This window comes from Protopterus annectens, chromosome 2.part0 (assembly GCF_019279795.1).
Source record: "Protopterus annectens isolate FY-2018-M chromosome 2.part0, PAN1.0, whole genome shotgun sequence".
NCBI lineage: Eukaryota > Metazoa > Chordata > Ceratodontiformes > Protopteridae > Protopterus > Protopterus annectens.
Window position 1 is genome coordinate 1,389,125,489 of NC_056728.1, and position 21,783 is coordinate 1,389,147,271.

A 21,783-nucleotide genomic window follows, 5' to 3' on the forward strand; every position below is an offset into this window, starting at 1 on the left:
TGTGTGTGTGTGTGTGTGTGTGTGTGTGTGTGTGTGTGTGTGTGTGAGAGAGAGAATGTAGAGAAGCTGAACAAAGCTAAGCAATTAATCAATGGGGATAAAAAAAAAAAGAGAAGAAAAAGCATTCATCTCACTGATGCACTTCTGTATTTTACACACAAGTTAATCCGGATTTCCCCTTCCATGTGCCACTTATCAGAAAGTGTAGAAATCCCATTCAGGCCCTAGCCTCCCTGGATTAACACAAACAAGACAAGCTAACTGTAATACAAATCACTTCTGAATCATTCCAGCTTCCTTAGTACGTCAGCTGCTAACATCAAAGACCAAAAGGATGTCATTAGGTTGTGGGAAGAATAAGACAAGACAGGATTGTTCACCATCCATCCTCTGCGATCAGCATTTTGGCTGTACCTCAACCTCAAAAAATAATGGTGGGTAGCTATGAAAGGTGGATTCCAGGTTTTCAAAAGTTCTTTTGACGTCATAGTAACGTAGTATGTTGTTTAAAATGGCACTTCACCATTCTCTTCTTGCTAATTATTGTTTTACTTTTATATACATTTGTAGGCTGAAAAATAAACAGCAGCAGCAAACATATATGGGCAAATGGTAACCTCATTTTTTAGAGAAGAAATAAAAAAGGCATATATTTGCTAGAGGTTGGTGAAAACAGAACAGAATAAGATAGCAGTTTCTATTTTAAATAAAATGATAACGTAGAAAAGGATACAACAGCATATTCCAGCCTTATAACTGCTTTACAAAAGCTTTTCTTTAAATAATGAGACAATCCACACATAGTAAAAAGAGTAACCATAGAGTGTAAGAGCACTATTAGTTATGTACCATTAGTCAGATCTGCTACAAAGGGGCTGGGCTTCTGCTCCCCTCTAATTTTAAAAGAGCATTTCAAGAAATTTATGAAAATCCAATCCCTGTGGTGGCACAACACATCAATTGGACATACTGTTATCCATCTTTTATTTTTTCAGAAAACTAAATAATCACCTCATTAGAATAAAAAGATTCACAGAAGAGAAGATTTTAGCACTATGCAAGTTTAAAATTTATAGCTGGTTTCCACAGTAAATTATGTAACCATTAGAATGGACACGTGTATGTGTGATGCCCAAGTTGATGTATACTGGTGGCTACAGAGAACTCAGGATATCTGGTGGTGGGCAGGGAACACCTCAGGCTTGAACACTGTCTTGGGACCATGTAGCAAGAGCCTGAATTCCCTACCCACCACCATCTGTGAAAACGTTGCAGATTTTTGTCTCGTATGTTTGTTCCGTTCTGCTCCTCATAAAATCTGTGGATTTTTAATTAAGTACATAGTTGATGGTGCAGTGGTAGCATTGTTGCCTCACAGCTAGAGGTTCCCTGGTTTGATTCTTGGCTGGGGTGCCTTCTGTGTGGAGTCTGCATGTCCTCCTTGTGTTTGTGTGGGTTTCATCTGGGTGCTCTGGTGTCCTCCCATGTTACAAAGGCATGTGTCTGGAGTGTTTCTCCCTGAGCCTCTGCTGAAAATTGGCTTTTGTTCCAAGTCAGACATTCCTGGTTAACAAATGTTAAATAAAAATGACAGGCATTTGAATTTCAGACTTCATATTCTTCAGAAAGTACATGGTAACACAAAACCTTTTATTCTAGCAATTTTCTAAGTTTATAAGACGAATATTTGAAATTTGTCTCTATTTTTGTCCAGGTTTTTTATGCCAAGGTCGAGAGCTATGGTGAGAACTGAATTCACTGAATATGTTTGGGGGCTGTATTCCCCCATTACTGGCTTTGTCCAGGTATTTTGTGCTAAGAGGTTGACAGCTATGGTGAGAACTGAATTCACTAAATGGTAGCCATTTAAGTTTGTCTTCCTCCCTTTCACAAAACAGCTGATTTGGCATAGTGGTATGTTGCTCCGACTTTTGCACAGGGTCCTGGGTTCAAGACCTGGCAGTGAAATGTATGGTAGTAACACAGCATTTTATTCTAGCAACTTTCCAAGATTAGACAAGCAATGTTTAAAATACATCCCTGTTTTTTGAGCTTTTGTCCCCCCCAATAAATTTTAGCTTTTTCCAGATTTCTTGTGCTGCAAAGTTGAAAGATACAGCCGAGTGTCTAGTAGATTTTATATGGAGCTGAGAGCTGCAGGGAAAGAAAAGTTTAGTGCTGCTTATGCTGAAGTCTGCTTGCAATATTAACAGTACAACATGTAGTATACTTGCTTTTGATTGAGAAGGCTGTGGTTTCTACTCCCACAATATGCAGATGCATTGCTGATACAGTGTTGTAAAGGGGGTGGATGCTGCAATCCTTTTTGGTGAAGATACCTAGTAACTATGAAGCTGTTAACAGTTTGACATCCATTCCCTATTGCAATATTGCTAGCTTATCATTTTTTAATGTAACATAGGCAATTTATTCCTCAAGGGCAACAGGCACTTTTATTCGTAGATGAAACAATGAAATATAAAGTTGTTTGCTAGCAGCAGCCTCTTCATTAGTTTCAGATTTCTTTAATGTGGAATTATTTAGATGACACTTACTTCTTCAAAGATTGCGCATATTTACTGATACTGGTGGACTGCTGAAGTCTGAGTAGACTTTTATGATGGAAATGTTCTAAATTGGGCAGTTTTATCATTATTGGTGCATGCATTTTGTTTCATTGTTTACTGGAAAAATGTTCAAAACAATAAATTTAAAATACCCTCTAACAACTGTACTGTATTATACAAAGAATATTATTTAATATAAACAGGAAGGTGCATCAATGAACACATGTATGTTTGGTGTGCAAGGGGCCTTTGATTTGAAAACAGCCCAAAGTTAATCTTGATCTGCCACTGGCAAAATGTATTTTCTTTGAATGTGGGTTTCAATGCTGTTTCAAGGGCAGAGAAGTTTTAATGCTAAGTCTATTTTCATTGCGAAACTGCATTGCTTTGTTTAGCAGGTCTATTAGTGTTTGTGCTGTAAAATGCAAAATAAAACTTTCAAATTAAATCGAAATCATCACAGAAGTAAAGCAGTATGCACATTACAGTGTTTATGGTAAATGGGGCGAAATAGCCAAGTAATGGGATATTTGAATAGCTGCAGGGGGGATGCTCAGACTATGATTTTGTGGGGGGGGGGGCAAACTCAAAGCCAGCCCCGACTGAACTATACCTCTCAACTGTCCAGATTTTTTTGCAGAATGAATAGATTTTTGCTTCTTAATTTTAGTTTGATCCTCATAAAAGTTGTGGTTTTCTGGCAAATTATTTAGGAATGAATTCACTAAATAATGACAGACATTGAGTTTCAGACTTCATAACCTTCAGAAAAATGCATGCTAAAGCAAGACCTATCAACAAAGTTTATACATGAGAATTTTTTAGTACTGTTTGTATGGTCCCCCAATATATTTGACCTTGTCCAGATTTCCTGCATTAAGAGGTTGAGAGGCAAGTGCAAATAAATCACTTTATCGAATTAGGAACATCCAAACCTATCAACTGTCCACAATTTTGGCTCAAAATGTTGCTCTCCCCCTAATAATCGGTCTGCAAAATAGCAATTTTGGAAGAAAACATGGAGGGTTTACAATTATAAATAACTGTAGTGATCAGAGTTATAGATTGCTTTTATTTCAGAAATGCATGTAGGTTCTCTTATTTTGTGAGCTGTTCACATTAACAGTACTAATATTAAAAAAGTGTCCCCTTGACAGGTTCCCAGCTGTATTGTGTGACAATTTTATATTTCTGCATCACATTTTTGGTCCGTTTTTCATAAAAGTATGGTTTTCTGGCAAATTAGTGGCAAATCATTAAAGACTGAAGTTAGAAAATAATGACAGACATTTGAGTTTCAGATTTCATTCCCTTCAGAAAATTCATACTAATGCAAGACCTACTACTAAACTTTCTAAGTTTATAAGAGAGATATTTAAAAATTGTCCTTATTTTTGGGCCTTTGTCCCACTTCTATGTATGGCTTTGTCTAGATTTCTTGCTCTGAGGTTGAGAGGTATGACAAATGAGTCAGAGACATCACAGTTAGCCAGAGACACTTCAAATTGTGACATACTTGTTGCACTCCACTCCCCCATGTAGTGACTCTGGATGTGTCCAAGCAAGGCAAGGAGCAGTTGTGCAGTGCAAGTGTGCAGAGTATTCCCCCATCCAAGGCAGACACAAGTACAACAGTGGCTTTTCATCTGTCCTTGATTTTGCAAAATGTTCTGGTTTTCTGTCATATTTTTATAGTTAATTTATGCTTCTTATTATTCAGAAAATGCATGCTGTCGCAGTGCCCTGTTGCTCTGTGTTTAAGTTGCAATGCTTTAATGACCATCAGGTAAGCTTGTCTGAGTTTGTAAGATGCAAGTAAACTTTAAAAAGCATACTGTTAAAGAATTACCAACATTGAAAAAGCCTTTTTGTTATTGCCATGCAGAGAATATTTACATAACTAGATAACGTACAAGCCTTAGGTACTGAAATGCATATGATAGTATTTGTAATAAAGGACAGGATTACAGTATTTTCAGAAGCTCATTACATTTGTTGGGGACTTGCAGTCATCTTTGCAGGCTTGCAGGCTTTACCCGTAAACTAAACAGAATGCCAATCTATCATGTGTGGTCCATAGCTTGTGCAGTAATCCTTTAAGAAATTTATCTTGAGCTTGTTTCTGGTTTGCTGTTCATTTTTTTTTTTTTTTTACTTTGATCATGTTTTCCCATGAAACAAATAGATAGTTGTCAGGCAGCAGGTCTTTTTTTTTGGATAAGAAACATTTTTACAAGTGGGGCTATCACAGAGATTGCTACTTAACTTGGTACGTTTATAAAGCTGAATATAAATTATAATTAGAACTGCAGTGCAAGAAGTGGTTTGAGTTAAGTGCTGCTGCTTTTTTTTTTATACTCGAGTTTGACGGGCATTCCAGTAATGTATTTAAAAAGTAATTTATTTTTTCATGCCTCACAACCTTTTTGTTTCCATCTAGATATTAAGTAAGCTGTCATGCAGCCAATGCATTGAAATATTTTTTTCTTCTACACTTCATTTTGTCTTGACTGGACTCTTTTAATGATGGTTTGGCACCCAGGGCAGCATATTTAATTACAGTTCCAGTTGCTGTGGTTTTGAGCATAGCTCTGCCCCTTTCTAGTTGGCCACACCCCCTTCCCATTGGTCCCCACCCATTCAGCTGTCTTCTGCAGCCCCCATTTAATTTGAAGTCACCAGCCGCCACTGCTCTGGGGAGGGGAAGAGAGGGGAGAATGCTAACTGTAAATAAAGAAAACATCTTTTCTTAATAGTACTGTACCTGTGTTGCATGATTTTCTTTGCATGCTATTTTTGTGTGCAACAGGGATTGTAAACAGGTGTTTTTTATTTCTTCCCTCTTTTCTTTCTTCTTGTGCAGTTTTGAGAAACCCAGGCAAGGTAATGATCAACAAGTTAAGGAGGCAAACTGATGTGCTTTTTTCATTCTTGCATGGGAAAATGACCGATTAAAAACAAGTAATCTCCGTGGCATCCCCGAAGTCTAAAAACAACCCACTAAAGTGTAGTGGGTCCAAAAACAAAACAGTGTAAGAAACTTCTCTGTGGAGAAGATTTTTCAGTCCATATATTTCTAGTTAATCACTGTATATTAATCAGATCAAACAATAGTAGTAGAAGTAGCGAACATAAACTCGTCTCAAGTCAAAACAAAACAAAAAGTAACAGAAAATATACAACTGTACAGCATTACTAAGTATTCGAAAGTAATCCAAGCAAGGCAGGCAGTCTGTTTCCAGTCGAAAATCCTTTATTAAGTAAATCTTTTATTAAGTCCTTTATTAAGTACACTTAATAAAGGATTTTCAACTGGAAACAAACTGCCTGCCTTGCTTGGATTACTTTCGAATACTTAGTAATGCTGTACAATTATATGTTTTCTATTACTTTTTGTTTTGTCTTAAGACGAGTTTTCGTTCGCTACTTCTACTACTATTGTCTGATCTGATTAATATACAGTGATTAACTAGAAATATATGGACTGAAAATCTTCCACACAGAGAAGTTTCTTGCACTGTTTTGGAAAATGACTGATTAATACGAACCTTTGTTTTAAAACAAAGTAAGTAAATGAAAAAAAAAAGAATATTGATTATTATAAGGTTGTTTTTCTAGCATTTGCAAACATGTATACTAAGTAGGACTTCAGCAGCATGTCTCCTTGGAGACAATCTGGTAAAGAGAAACTGGAGACTGTCTGGTGGAAGGGGATTGCCTGGGGGGGGGGGGGGACAGAGAAACTGTATAGGACATACTGTTCCCTGAAAACAAGCAGGGGTTTTCCCAAGTGTAACGGCTTTAAAGATAACACAAAACAAGTTAGACTTGAAGTAAAGTTCTCTCAGTTTTTTAAATGCAATGGGTATACCAATATAAATAGGTGTTTTTTTTTCTTGTACACCCCCTCTTCGCTCTTTTTCTTTTTCCAGTTCTGACAAATGTAGGCACTGCAACGAAAAAAGAATGAGGAGGGGAGGAGAAGGGGGAGAGCTCAATGGCCTGGTTAAGAGAGTATGACAAAATAAAAATCAGTGTGCTTTTTCCCATGCTTGCATAGGGAAATGATTGGGTAAAAACCACAGGCTTAACCAGTAACAAGTTTATTACAAAGCATGTAAATTAAAAAGAATATTGAATATTGTAAGTCCTTCTTTTGGATAAACAAAGTACCCTTAGTAGTTTTGTCTCTGGTTTGCATGCCACTAGAAGACAATTTTATAAAGAAAAATGGCTTGCAGAAAGTGTTTACTGAAAGCATTCAAGTGTTCTCAACTGGGAGAGTTATATAGATATAAAAAATGAAATAGCATTTACTAATAGCACAGGCTGTACCATGCGTCTTAGCATGACTAACCTTTCGTTTTGGTTAACTTTAGCCTGTCTGTGTAGCTATCAACTCAGAACTCTTATTAGGAAGCAAAAACTTCAGTATTTGAAGAGGTATATAGTTTTGTGTGTTACTGTAAAGTTCATAGGTTTTAGGAGGGTTTTTTGGGTGGGGGGGTTGTTTGTTCTGTTTGAGGGCTTTAAAAAAAAAAAGTTATGTAAGAGGTGATGCAGGCGCAAATGGATATGACATGAAAACTGTATAAAAAGACCAACCTACTGAACAGTATATACATGTAACATAACACTTGGAACTAGAAATTTAGCAAGAGCAGTTCTATATAAAAGGTGGTAATAACTACATAAGAAAATTATGCTTTCTGTAATGTCTTTCTAAATGGTATTACAGATAAAAAAAAAAAAAAAGTAGTGAACTATATTAAAATATGTACAGTGCAAATAGCTATGCTACAGGAGACACACCTGGAAAGAACTGAACATGTAAATTTGGTAAAGAAAGATTTAAGATGGTTATTCAGCAAATTATTTGGGGCAAAAGAAAACAGGAGTACTTACATTAATTGCAAGAGGAGCTCCAATAGTGATAGAGGGAAAAAAAGATAATAATGGAAGATGGTGATGATAATAAGGGACTACTAGCTAGGGAGGAGGATTACACTGGCATGCATTTACATCCCCCTAAAACTGCTATAACGGAGCTTAAGAAAATGCTGGGAGAAAAAAATCAGCTTTCAACAAGGAATATTACTTATAGGTGGAGACTGGAATTTGGTTTTAACAGTGAAGATGTGTCTGGGGGCCTAGAAGGGATAATATAACAAGGGAGGGTAGATTTTTTGAAGAAATTTATGAAAATGTTTGGCATGGAAGATGTGAATCCAGTACTAGGAGTTCAGAATGAGTTTACACATTACTCACAGAGATACAAAAACTGGGCTAAGGTACATCGATTTTATATCTCAAAGGAACATGCGCATTTAATTGAAGGTCTTGAAACGCACCCAATAACTATTTCAGCTCATGCACCAATAATAACCAAAATAAAAACGCAAGGTAAAGAAATGAAAACAAGACACTGGCACTTTCCCACCTATCAGGGGAAGACAGAGGAATTTAAGGAATGGGTTGTGGAATTAATTCAGGAGCTACTAGAAAAGACAGACATGTCTTCTGAAAACATAGCTAAGGAGTGGGATAAAATTAAACTGGAGCTTAAAACTAGTTTGGAAATAAAAGAAAGGAAGATGTGACTAAACTAACAAGAATTATTTAGAGGGATTGATAAATGTTAATTTATTGCAAAATAGGGGGAATCTCTCAGAACAAGAAAAGGAGTAACTGCAAAATGCTAAACAGAAAATTAGGGATTACCTCGATAACATGCACAAGTTTAGAAAAACTGCTGTTCAGCAACTGTTTTTTGATAATAATTCTAGAGCACAAATACGTTTAGTACAACAACTCGGGCAAAAAAAGTGGAAAAGGCAGTCACCAAGCTTAGGGAGTTTTCTATAGTTATGTAAAAAAAATCTCCAAGGCAATACCCAAATTAGCTCTTAACTACTGCACAATGGTACCTCCTATAACCGAGCCAACAGATATTGCCAGTATACTGGCTGACAGATTCAGTGTCAACCTTACCCCCCCCCCCCCAAAGGACCAATCACAATACCAGTAGATTGCCAGGCACCCAGTATTACTGCTGCACAGGTTAAAACAGCACTGTTCAAGATTACAGCTTCTATGGGACCTGACAGTGTTCTACATAAACTACAGAGTGAACTGGCACCTCACCTGTGTGCCCTGTTCAATCATAGCCTCACCTCAGGCTTTGTACCAGCCGAATGGCACACTGCTACAGTCATCCCTCTCCACAAAGGAGTGACAACAGACCCTGGGAACTATTGCCCCATTAGCCTGACAAGCCTGATATGCAAAGCTATAGAATGCATCATCATGGACCTAATAAACAAGGATATAGGGAATCTCCAAACTCTGGATCCCACACAGCTTGGTTTTGGGAAGGGTAGATCATGCCTGCTCAACTTGGTTGACTTCTTTGAATCAGTCACCAGGGCTGTGGATAAAGGCAAGGTGGTTCATTACAGCCTACCTTGATCTGGCCAAAGCTTTTGATACCATTCCCCACTCAGGAATCATAGAAAAACTCACTAAGCTAGGCATCAACCCCTATATATCACTAGCATACCTCTCAATCTGGAAACATCAAAAATCTGGACAAGGCCCATGAAAAATAGGTACAAATCTGTATGCTGATTAACATCTAATTTGCGCACATAATTACGTAACCTCCACCCACTCCGATGGAATTGTAGGATACCAACTTTCAAACACAAACTGAAGAACAGACAACCAAAATATGGCACCAGAGTCCCCCTGCAGCCATTCCAATGTCCCATTACCTGGCTATTCCGCCCTATTTACCATAAACACCAATGTGTGCATACTGCTTTACTTCTACAATGATTATTCAGATTTTATTTTTACATTTTACAGCACAGCAATGCACAAACACTAATAGACATCTGGTAAACAAAGCAATACTGTCTCAATGAAAACAGACTTGGCATTAAAACTTCTCTGCCCTTGAAACTCACATTCATTGAAACAGCACTGAAAACCACACCACATCCAAAGAAAATGCATCTGGCCAGTGGTGGATAAAGATTATCTTTGTGCTGTTTTCAAATCAATGGCCCCTTGCACACAAAACAAGAAACATACATGTGTTCTTTTCTTTGATACACCTTCCTGACTTTATTAAATTATATTCCTTGTATAACACAACACACTTGTTAGACAGATAACGTTTTAAATTTACTGTGTGAACATTTTTCCAGTAGGCTGTACTGTAGACAATGAAACAAAATGCATGACCCAATAATGACAAAACTGCCCAATTCAGAACATTTCCATCATAAAAGTCTACTTCCACACTCATACTATAAATAGAATGACAGAAGTGTAAGCCATAGGCATCTTGCACAGCTTCTCAAACTTATTTTCAATTTCATTGGGGGGGGGGACGACAAAAGGTCAAAAACCAGGAACACATTTAAAACACTGCTTGTATAATTTTGTAAAGTTGCTAGAATAAAATGTGTTTTTCCATCATAAAAGTCTACTTCCACACTCACACTATAAATAGAATGACAGAAGTGTAAGCCATAGGCATCTTGCACAGCTTCTCAAACTTATTTTCAATTTCATTAGGGGGGGACAAAAGGTCAAAAACCAGGAGCACATTTAAAACATTGATTGTATAATTTTGTAAAGTTGCTAGAATAAAATGTTGCGTTACCACCATGCATTTCACTGGCAAGTCTTGAACCCAGGAACCTATGCACTACAGTCAGAGCAACATACAATTATGCCAAATTAGCAGCTTCCTGAAAAACAGGAAGACTGAAATGTAATGGCTGTAATTTAGTGAATTCATTCTCATTTCTCACCATAGCTTTCAACCTCTTAGCACAAAAAAATTGGGCAAAGCCAATAATGGGGGAATACAAACTCAGTTCTCACTTCTCACCATAGCTCTCAACTCTTAGCACAAAAAACCTGGACAAAGCTCACAAGTGGTGGTGGCTAGGGATTTACCAGGGACGCATTTTAAACATTGCTTGTATAATTTTGTAAAGTTGCTAGAATAAAATATTCTACCACCATGCATTTCACTAGCAGTTATTAAACTCAGGACCCTATGCACTACAGTCAGAACAACATACTACTACTCCAAATCAGCAGCTTCCTGAAAAATAGGAAGACTGAAACTTAGTGGCTATTCACTGAATTCATTTCTCACTTCTCACCATAGCTCTCAACCTCTTAGCACAAAAAACCTGGGCAAAGCTCACAAGTGGTGGTGGCTAGTGACTTTAGGCTCTTTTTACCCTGTATTAAATTGGGGACATTTTCATACAGACAGACACAAACAAACACACACACACAAATGTTCCCTTACTTGGACTCTTCAGTCTTCATTCCGCTGCACAGACATTGCCGTTCCTGCACCCATCCCTCTGGAAGTTAGTTTCCTTGATAACGCTGTAACAGCAATTGCCATTCCTGCTTTCATTTGAAAGAGTCTTCATTCCACCGCAGAGTATAATGATCCATAGTGTAACAGTCAGCAACCGTTTGTTGCCGTTCCCGCTCGCATTTGAGCAGCCAGGCCAGCCGGAAATGCGTGAGCTCCTTGAGCTCAATTCTGACAGGCTGGTAGCCCTGACGGAGCTGACGTCATCACGCACGTGATGACGTCAGCTCTAACAGCGCGGAAATTAAAAAAACAATTAAAATACAAGAGAAAAAAAATCTGAATCAAAGGGCTGCCACTCGGGAATTGTAGCCCCCCCCCCATTCATTTGAACCCCAAAACTTGGTAAAAAAACAAGTAATACAGCATGGTTTGGAGGTATGATCACTAGTTCGGTTGCAAACTGGCTCACAGATGGAACCCATAGTGTGAAAGTAGCTGACTCCAAGTCAGACTGCCGACTGGTCACGAGTGGAGTCCCACAGGGTTCGGTCCTGGGTCATCTCCTGTTTGGTATCAGTCCAGGCCAATATGAAGGGACTCTGGTTGACAAAGTTCGTAGATGATTGCAAGTTGGGAGCTATTATTAACTCTCCAACTGAAGTTGACATCCTGCAGAATGGCCTCACTCAGACCGACTGGTGTCAGAACCATGGCCTTGAGCTCAATGCCAAAAAATGTGTAGTCATCCCCTTTGGGAAAAACCCAGCTCCCATGAATTACCACACTGATGGTAGTCCACCAAACACAGAAGGCGTTATAAGATATCTGGGAACACAAGTTGACAGCAACCTCTCTTTTGATCACCACATTGCCACTGTAATCAAAAAGTCCTTCTATGTGGCACATCTCATTACTAAGGGTTTTGCATCCAGGAAGAAAGAGGTCATAGTCTCCCTCTACTCTTCCCTCATTATGTCAATCAAGTATAATGCCCCATTTGGCATGTACCTCACTAGACACCTGCAACAACTGGAAAGGCTGCAAAAGTACCTCACAAAGAGGATCCTAGGCCTTAAACACTTGTCCTGTATGGACAGACTCCGAAAACTCCCAACTATTCTGTGTCTCATATCGCCTAATTAGAGGTGATCTTTGCTTGACTTACAAAGACATGTCTGACTCAGCTCTGTTAGAAATGCTACATCTAAAGAAATCCCAATCCCTCCACACCACATGCTCCGAGAGACCTCAACCTCATCACCACAGTTAACAAAACATGCTGGAGGGACAGGTTCATAACCTGGAGACTGCCCATGCTATGGAATAGACTTCCCATACATGTCAAGCAGAGCACCTTGCTGACCCTCTTCAAGAAAAATCTTGATGAGTGGATGGGAAACAGAAAATTCACCCCGGGGAGAACTCTAGTGGCTGTACTCGACAGAGGCACTGGGAACTAAGGTCAGGTGGCACTATGCCAGGGAAATCCTATGGCTAGGCTTGTAAAGGTCCCAGGGCCATTAGCCTAGTACACACCTATGAACCTATAACAAGGAAGATAACAACAGACCCTGTAGAAGTATTAGAAATATTTCGGAAATGTTAAAAAAGTCTGTATAACACAGAGAAACATGGAAATCAAGAAAATGTACAAATGGAAATGTTTATAGAAGAATTAAATATGCCAAAGTTAGAGGTAGATGAGGCTCAATTGCTAACAGGATAGGAAGGGATAAGATAAAAATGGTGACGTATAACCAATCTACAGGAAAGTCCCCAGGAATAGATGGTATTCCTGTGGAAGTCTGGAATTTAGGATGGAAAAAAACTGAAAGATCTGGAAGGTTTTGTTTAACAGTATTTTAAGAGGAGAAGTTCCAGCATCCTGGAAGAAGGCGGGTGTAACTAATACCTTAAGAGGGTAAAGGTCCATCAGATTCAGCTTCATACAGGCCCATTTCAATATTAAACCATGATTTTGCGTCTATATTATCTTATCGAAGTTTCAGAATATCGAATCTAATATGGTCGACACCATATCATCGAATTCTGAAACATCGAAAGAAAAAAATGCCGAAAAACAAAAATAAATAAAAACTTACCTTTGCAAGCAGGGGGGCAAGCCCCCCTGCATCCCCCCATGTGTGGGGGGGCTGCCCCCCTACTTAAAATATACCAACTCTGAGACCACACTACATTGAACTAAACGGAAATCTCCCCTTACGGAGATTTCCATTTAAACGTTCGATGTTTTTTGCTTTTGCTAATCTGGTGCCAACAATATCAGCTTTGATATTGTTGGCCTTCGACAACGTGAAGTAGACCCATGACTTTAAAGTGTTTAGGACTATAATGGCTAAAAGAATGGCAAAACTGATACCAAAATTGATAGATATGGATCAGTGTAGTTTTGTGGAGCGGAGGCAAACATTTGACAATATTAACTGAGCATTGATGATCCAGAGGGAAGCAGAATGTAAGAAAGTACCACTTTTTTATGGTGGGTCTTGATGCAGAGAAAGATTTTACGTGCAAGAAGCTTCCATGGCACCATAACCATACTATAATGAATGTTTAGCTACCGGAGCAACAGAATGACAGATCTAGGAGCTCTTTGGAAATGTTTTTATTCTCTAGTGAGGTGACCTTCTGTTTGAACTGATCTAAAGTGGTTTGTTGATATCTGACCATATGAAATTGACAGTTGCAGGGCCTCATAACAAGGGTGGCAGATGTATATACCTTTTTCCCAAAACCATAAAGGGCCCTACTCTCTATCTGTAGGCAAATGGTTCCTGGATGAACAGAATCTAGCCCCTCTGAACCCCAGAGTGACCACCACGGGGTCAGCAGCAGAATTTTTAAAAAGGTATTTGTGGGAGTCTAGTACCCTATAAAACCTGTCTGGTTTATGTGGAGCAGGGAGAATGGAATCTGTATTCAAGGAGGATTCCTGGAAAACATCTTCCACTACCTCTAAAGCTGGTGTAATAGCCAGTGCTTTCATTTCAGGTACATCCAAGAACGCTCTAACTCTCTTCTTGGGCTGGGGATAATTCAGTACCTCCCAGTAAAAATGCTGTCTCACAGCATGGTGGGTCTCTCCAAAGGTGAAATCCTCTGGAGGAGGCAGAGGGTAGGTTCTCCTCTAAATCAGATTCATCATATGATATATAAGAGGGGCCCTCATCAGACCCAGACTCCTCTAGGTCTGACTCTTCCTTTGATTGAAAAGGATCTGGGAAAACTTCAGAAGGAGCATCCCTTTCCCTTTTCCCTGGTGGGGCATTTCCTGTGGCCTGTCTTGACCGAACAACAGAAATCAGGTCCTCTTCTAGTCTGATCAAATCCTGTTGGGATCCCTGTAAAAGGGAGCCAGTAGGGCCAGGCAAAGGCCCTACCATAGTACCTTTATTTGCGGTGGCTTTTGTCTTGGGCCTTGAAGCGTCCAACAACTTGGCACCTGTCTCTTGAGTGTGGTGAGAAAGTACTGGTGTAAGCCGAGGTCTTGTTTGGGCATCATCGGTAGAGAAATGCTCTCAAAAGCAGAGGCCTGCTGAGTGGCCCCGGACCTGACCGAAAAGCCATATGCAAGGGCTTACAATGAAGGAGAAGGGACAAACGGCATGTCGGACTCAGAAAGGGTCTCGACCGAGGCCTGTGTCACAGGCACCGAAGGGAGCTGTGAAAGCACCTCACCTTCTTCAACAATCACAAGCCTAGAGAGAGGGAGGCAGATGGAGAATAGCCGTTATCCGAAGATCTAAGGTTTTGTTTCTTTTCTTTATCTTTCTTATGCTTGGGTTGTTCAAAATTGGGATGACTGGTGGATACCAGTGAGAAGATTCTTGACTAAGGAATCTTGCTAAAAACTCAGCCCTATGCCTAAGAGTCCTAGTGTTAAAACGAGCACAAAAACAGCAACTAGGGATGACATGGTCTGGGCCTAAACAGGTAACACAAAGGGAGTGAAAGTCTGTGTGGGATGTGCTTACCACAGTGGAGACTATTTACTTTACCTAACATGAGGTATAGGAAAAGAAAGGATTTCCCCAATGGGTTACTTACCTTTCCTCTGACTACCTCTCTCTTTTTTGATTTCTCCAAGTCTTTTGGGTTTCTAATACCATGACAGGAATGACCCCATTCCTAAGTCAGAGTACAATTAAAGTTCATGAAATTAGTATTTCACTCTGATGTTAGCGAAAAGTGCTCTTCGCAGTACCCACAATGTGCCCAGCAATGACTCCTTCTGCAATTCATACGGTGTTACATGAATTGGTAACCTATCTAAATATCATTGTAAATTCTTTTTTATAAGACCAGTTGCTCCTACTACTATTGGAACTGTCTGGGTATCTTTCTTCCACATGGCTCTTGTTTCTGCCTGCAGATCAAGGTATTTTATGACTTTGTGTGTCTCTGTACGCAAGACACTATAATCACTAGGTGTGGCAATTTCAATGATCAATGCTACTTTTGTCTTCTTTTCTTGGATCACTATGTCCGGTTTTCTAGCATCTATATTTTGGACTGTTGGTATTGGGTGATCCCATGTGATGTAAACTTCATAATTTTCTAGGATTCTCTGTGGCTCATATTTCCAATGTTTTTCAGCCACTTCGATACCATAATGTTTACACAATCTCCAGTGTAACAATCTTGCCATATTATTATGCCTTTCAGTATACAGTCCCTCTGCCATTAGAGCATCGCAACCAGCAATAAGGTGATTCCAACTTGGTTCCACAAAACCTACATATGGTTGTTTCTCCCACATGTTCAATGGACTTAGTAAACCAGCGGGTATGCAGCCCACTATCTTGGGCTGCCAATATTAACCTTTCATTTCTTGATGTAAATTCACCTCTCCTTAACCATTCCTGCGTTCATTCTTGATCAACATGAGGCTCTTCCAGAAGTTTTTTATACTTGCAACTATATTTAAGTTTTTTCCACATTTCTTGCCTTCTCATCTGATCCTTCACCTTATAATCTTCTTTCTGTTCTTTTTTTAGCACATTCAGTTGCTGCCTGGTTTTTATCCACTTCTGGATTGATTTCCATTCCTGCTTGACGTCAACATGCTTCTACTAAATTAAGCAGAGATGTCATCTTAGAGATTTATTTTCCTCATGTTTCAAAACGTTCACCACATTTGGATCTTGTGAGGTCAATAGATATGTGTGGAGTCCCACGATTGCAGATCTAAACATGTAATCAATTTTAAGGAAGCCCATCCCTCCTTCAGAAAGTACAGTTGTGTACCTACCATAAAGGTAGATGTTAGAGTGTATTCACTGTTACAGTCATTACACTTGGGTTATCCTGCTGGCAGGCTACCCGCAGTCGGCCTGAATTCAAAAGTCCTGGTCCGGCGTCGGTTGCTGTTGCCTCTTCCCTGACGTCAGTGCGCCAGGGGTATACAAGATGCAGCCAACGCCATTTTCTTCAGTTTTTCTTGACCCAGATGTCAGGTGCCCCCAAAAGGGTAGGCTAAAAACATTGCTTACAAAAAGCATGCACAAAATAAACATTACCTTCATCTACAAGCAAATACACCACATAGGCTGTATAGAATAGAGAAGTACAGATAAGTCCCAGCAAAGAAAGGGGGATGGTGGGTGGGTAACCTGGACTTCAACAGTGAATACACTCGAACATCTACATTTATGGTTGGTATACAACTGTACTATGTTCATAGTGTTTCACTGTTGCAGTCATTACACTTTGGTTGAATCCCAAAGCAGAGGTTGGGTGGCTGGATCTAAATAGGATTAGGAGTGGCTATGAGGCCCCGCAAAACTGCAGTGGCAAAGCCTGCTCTGGATTTAGAGTAAAGAGGTAAGTGGTAGTGCTTGGTAAAGGTGCGCACTGAACTCTAAGTTGCAGCCTCCAAAACTTCCTTGGTTTGTACTCCTCTGAGAAAGGCTGTTGATGTGGCTGCTGCCCTGGTAGAATGTGGCCTAACATTTTTAGGTACCGATTTGCCATGCTGTGCATAGCAGAAGCAAATGCAGTGTCCTATCCATTTTGAAATAGTCTGCTTTGAAATGGCCTTTCCTTGTGATCCTGCAGCATATGCCACAAAGAGTTGCTCAGTCTTTCTGAAAGCTTTAGTTTTGTCCAGGTAGAAGCATAGCTGTCTGTGAATGTCCAAAGAGTGCAGAAGTCTCTCCCCTTTATTCTGGGGATTTGGATAAAAAGTTGGCAAATGAATGGTTTGATTAAGAGCCACACTGGAAACTACCTTTGGCATAAATGTTGGGTTTGTCCTCAGAGAAACCCTGTCCGGATGGAAAATGATAAAAGATTCCACTGCCATCAATGCCTGCAACTCTGAGACTATTCTTGCTGAAGTTATTGCTAGACGCAGAGCAGTTTTCCATGATAAAAATTTTATCTCAGCTGTATTGGCTGGCTCAAAAGGAGGCAGTGTGAGCTTTTCCAAGACAAAGTTGAAGTCCCATGTAGGTAGCGGAGCTCTCGTTGGGGGTCTTATGTTTTTGGCCCCTCTGAGGTACTGTCTTAGCAGTAGATGTGAAAAAATAGGAGGTTTATAGGTTGGTACTAGGCTATCGGCCCTAAGGCCTATGCAAGCCTAGCCATAAAAATTCCCTGGAAATTTTTTCCCACAATATTTACTTCTCTGGGCCCCTGTCTAGCAGGGCGACTGAAATGATCCCCGGGGTGAATTTCCTGTCTCCCATCCAATCATCAAGGTTCCTTCTGAAGAAGGCCAATGAGGCAACTCTGCTTGACATGTATGGGCAGTCTATTCCAGAGTATGGGGAGTCTCTGGGTCAGGAACCTATCCCGCCAGCATGTTTTGTTCACTGTGATAAGGTTTAGATCCCTGGAGCGTGTGGCTCTGAGGGATTGGGATTTCTTTAAGTGGAGCATGTCCAACAGCTCAGGGTTTGACATGGCCTTGCATGTTAAGCAGAGATGCCTCTGAGTAGACGATATGCCACAGAGTATAGTTGGAAGTTTTTTTTACACGGTCAGCATATGGCATCTGCTTTAGGCCTGTAATTCTTTCAGTGAGGTATTTCTGTGGCCTTTCCAGCTGTTGCAGATGTCTTGTGAGGTACATACCAAATGGGGCATTATACTCTATATTAGCTCTAATGAGGGATGAGTACAGTGGGACAATGATCTCCTTTTTTCTTGATGAAAAGCCCTTAGTGATGAGGTGTGCCACATAGAAGGATTTCCTGACTGTTGTATGTGGTTATCGAAAGTGAGGCCACTGTCCACTTGTGTCCCCAAGTCTCTCATCACACTTTCGATGTTTAGTGTCCTGCCACCTATGTGGTAGTTCATGGGTACATGTTTTTTTCCCAAAGGGGATAACTATACATTTCTTGGCATTAAGCTTGAGCCCATGGCTCTGGCACCAGGCATCTGTTTCTGTAAGGCCCTTTTGTAGAATATCCACATCATTTGGGGATTCAATAATGGCTCCCAGTTTGCAGTCATCTGCAAACTTTGTTAGCCAGAGTCCCTTAGTGTTGGCCTGTACTTCACAGAAGTAGATGCCAAACAAGAGTGGCCCCAGGACTGAACCCAGAGATACTCCACTTGTCACTTGTCTGCAGCTGGATTTGGAGTTGGCTACTTTTACTGTCTGGGTTCTGTCAGTAAGCCAGTTGGCAACCCATCGAGTGATGTAGGGATTTATGCCCAGCTTAGTAAGTTTATCTATGATTTCAGAGTGGGGGATGGTGTCAAAGGCCTTGGCGAGGTCCAGATAGGCTGTGTGGACCGCCTTACCCTCATCCACAGCTCTGGAGACCGATTCAAAGAAGTCAATCAGATTCAGGAGACAAGATCGGCCCTTCACAAACCCAAACTGGGTGGGGTCCAGTGTTTGAAGGTTGCCAATGTCTTTGTTTATAAGTTCCATGATAATGCGTTCCATGCCCTTGCAGATCAGGCTTGTCAGACTGATGGGACGGTAGTTCCTGGGATCCAAGGCAGATCCTCCCTTGTGGAGCAGGATAACTGTAGCTGTGCGCCACTCAGTGGGCACGAAGCCTGAGGTGAGGCTATGATTAAACATTACACTTATGTGGGGTGCCAGTTCATTTTGTAGTTCATGTAGTACACAGCCTTGGATGTCATCTAGTCCCATGGATGCTGTATTCTTAGCTTTGGAGAGTGCTATTTCTACCTGTGTGGCTGTGATTATCGGAATTTGGCAATCTTTTGGTATAGAGATGGGCCCTTTAGGGGGTGAGAGGAGGGTGAAGTTGGCACTAAATCGATCTGCCAGGATATTGGCAATATCCTTGGGATCAGTATATTTAATGCCATTCTGTTGTAGCTCAGAGCAGATCTTAGCATTGCCATTTAGATTATTGACATAACTATAGAATGCCTTGTAGTTGTCTTTGGAATGTCTGGCAATTTTATTTTCGTAACTAGCTTTTGAGGATTTTATGAGGGATCTCAGCTTCTTACTGAGGCTGGTGAGGGATTTTTTTGCATCCTGGTATTTTCCTCTTTTCTGTAACAGTTTCTTCCTTCTGTTGTATAGTTTGCTTATAGCAGGGGACCACCAGATTGGCTTCCTTTTTTTGGAGAAGAGGATCTTGGTTCTATTTGGGATGGCACGATTCATGCACGAGTGGATGTGCTCGTACAGTGCCTTAGTGTATGATTCTGCAGTCGAACTTCCAGATCCCGTCTGCGTGGGTGTTGTGAAGTTTGTCACTTCTGACTTCAGTAGCATGAAGTTGGCTTTGGAGAAGTTTTTAAGGAGGTTTCCTTACTGGGGGGTGGGGGTGGGATGTGGATGTCAAGGGTGATTTGCTTATGGTCAGACCTGACCAATGAGGGGGTGACCACTGGTGTGGAGCATCTATCTCCCATGTTGGTAATAACCAGGTCTAGGATATTGGAGCCCCTGGTGGGACAATGGATTAGTTAATCCAGGGCGTTGGAATTTATGAATTCCAAGAACAGTTGGGAAAAGGAGTTGGTACCCGAGTAGTTTTCCCAGTTAATGGCAGGGTAGTTGAAATCACCCAGTATTAGGGTGTTTGGTTGTATCTTAATATTTTCCAGTAAGTTTAGGAAGGTGTAGTGAGAATCTTGGGGTATGGTGGGGGATCTGTAACAAGCTACAATTTGGATTGCAGTCTTACCAAGTGTTAGTTGCACCTGGAGAATTTCAGATGCATTGTGTTGGGCAACTAGCCTGGAAGTGTGAATATCTTTGAAGAATATGGACACTCCTCCACCTTTAATGTTTCGGTCTTGGTTTTGTGGCCGAAAAGTGTGGTAAAAATTGTAGCCTGGTATTGCAGGGGTGCTCTCTGGAGCCTTGAACCAGGTCTCAGTCACTGCACAGATATCGATGTTCTCCATTTTCAGGAGTGCCTCGAGAGAGTGCATTTTGAGGTTTAGACTTCTAGCATTGAGTAGCATTACCTTCAGATTTTGCATGCTTGTATCTGTTACGGTGGTGGTTTTATCCTTTGAACCTTGCCTATAAAAGGCACTATAGGGGTGGCAAGAGCTTTAGCCAGTAACCTGAATCCCAGGGGAGACAAGTGCAGACCATCTCTGGCAAAGCATTGTGGTTTGTCGATCATGTCTTCCCAGGCAAATACTGGATCCCCTTTGAATGACACCAGAAGCTTAGCCAATTGTTGAAGTCAATCATTTTGTCCTTATACTGTGGTATCATTCTGGGCGAAGGCAGGATGCTGCTTAGGGCTAGGGTCATGCCTGCCTGGGTCACATGATCCAAGAACTCTTCCATGTCTCTTTTCATGTAGTCCAGGGAGGTACGTCTCAAGTCATTCACTCCAGCATGGACAATGACAGAGTCGTATTTGTACTTGTTGTGGAGTGACTTGAGTGCATGCATTATGTGGCGGAAACTGGCACCCGACAGGCAGCTGTATTGTAATGAGCTGAAATGGCAGAGGCATGGATCTTAATTGATGAGAAGGATAGGCCTTTGTCCAACATCTCAGTTAGGTATTGTAAAATCTGAGGAATATTTGGAACAAGCGGTTCAAGTCCTTGTGCCTGGTTCCAAGCACAGAATCTCTTCCATTTTTCTGCATAAGATTTTCTTGTGGTGGGCCTTCTGGCTTCCAAAATTACATCCATAACTGCTTTAGAGAAAGGTGTATTCTGAGTGGTTATATTATTCTTGTCCAGAAGGATAAAGCCACAAATGAAGCAATAATACGTCCTGTTTATTAATGGATAAATGCGACAAACCAATAAAAATGAAAAACCACTGATAAGTAAACGGATCAAGCGCTTTCATCCACCAGCATGTGGACTTCATCAAAATCTATTAATTAATTTAAAAGAACCTATTTAAACACTTTTTGGCGCCATCACTGCGCTTCCATTTAAAGAAATACCTCACTAGCAATGTTGCAAAATACTGAGGTATATCCATTAAATAAAATGAAATGAAATAGTACATGTTAGGCTCAATATTTTAACTAAATACAAAAATAAAAATATAGTGTGATATACTAACAACATATAAATGATCAGATGTATAAAGTCGCTGATTGTAGTGCTAATGAATAATAATAATAATACAAACTTCATATTTGGCTGTCATGGGAATATCTAAACAACATGAATCTAAATACACTCAACGTAAACTACTTTCATACCCAAAGAATACATGTCAAAAATTTAAAATACATGTGACATAATAAATAATTAATAAAATATTGTTATAAATACTAAATCAATGTAATAAAATCTATTTTGAAATAAATGTTAAAAGTTAACAAATATAATGAAAATAATAAACATGGTATCTACAATATGTATGGGTTACGGTTAAAAAGACATCTATATCTGCAACACCATGAATGA

General features: G+C 40.1%; 1 protein-coding gene across 4 annotated transcripts in view; it reads right to left on the minus strand.

The window, feature by feature from the left end:
- HADHB (hydroxyacyl-CoA dehydrogenase trifunctional multienzyme complex subunit beta) overlaps positions 1-21,783 on the minus strand; it is a 1,343,347-nt gene that overhangs the window by 492,304 nt on the left and 829,260 nt on the right. The window lies entirely within an intron of this gene.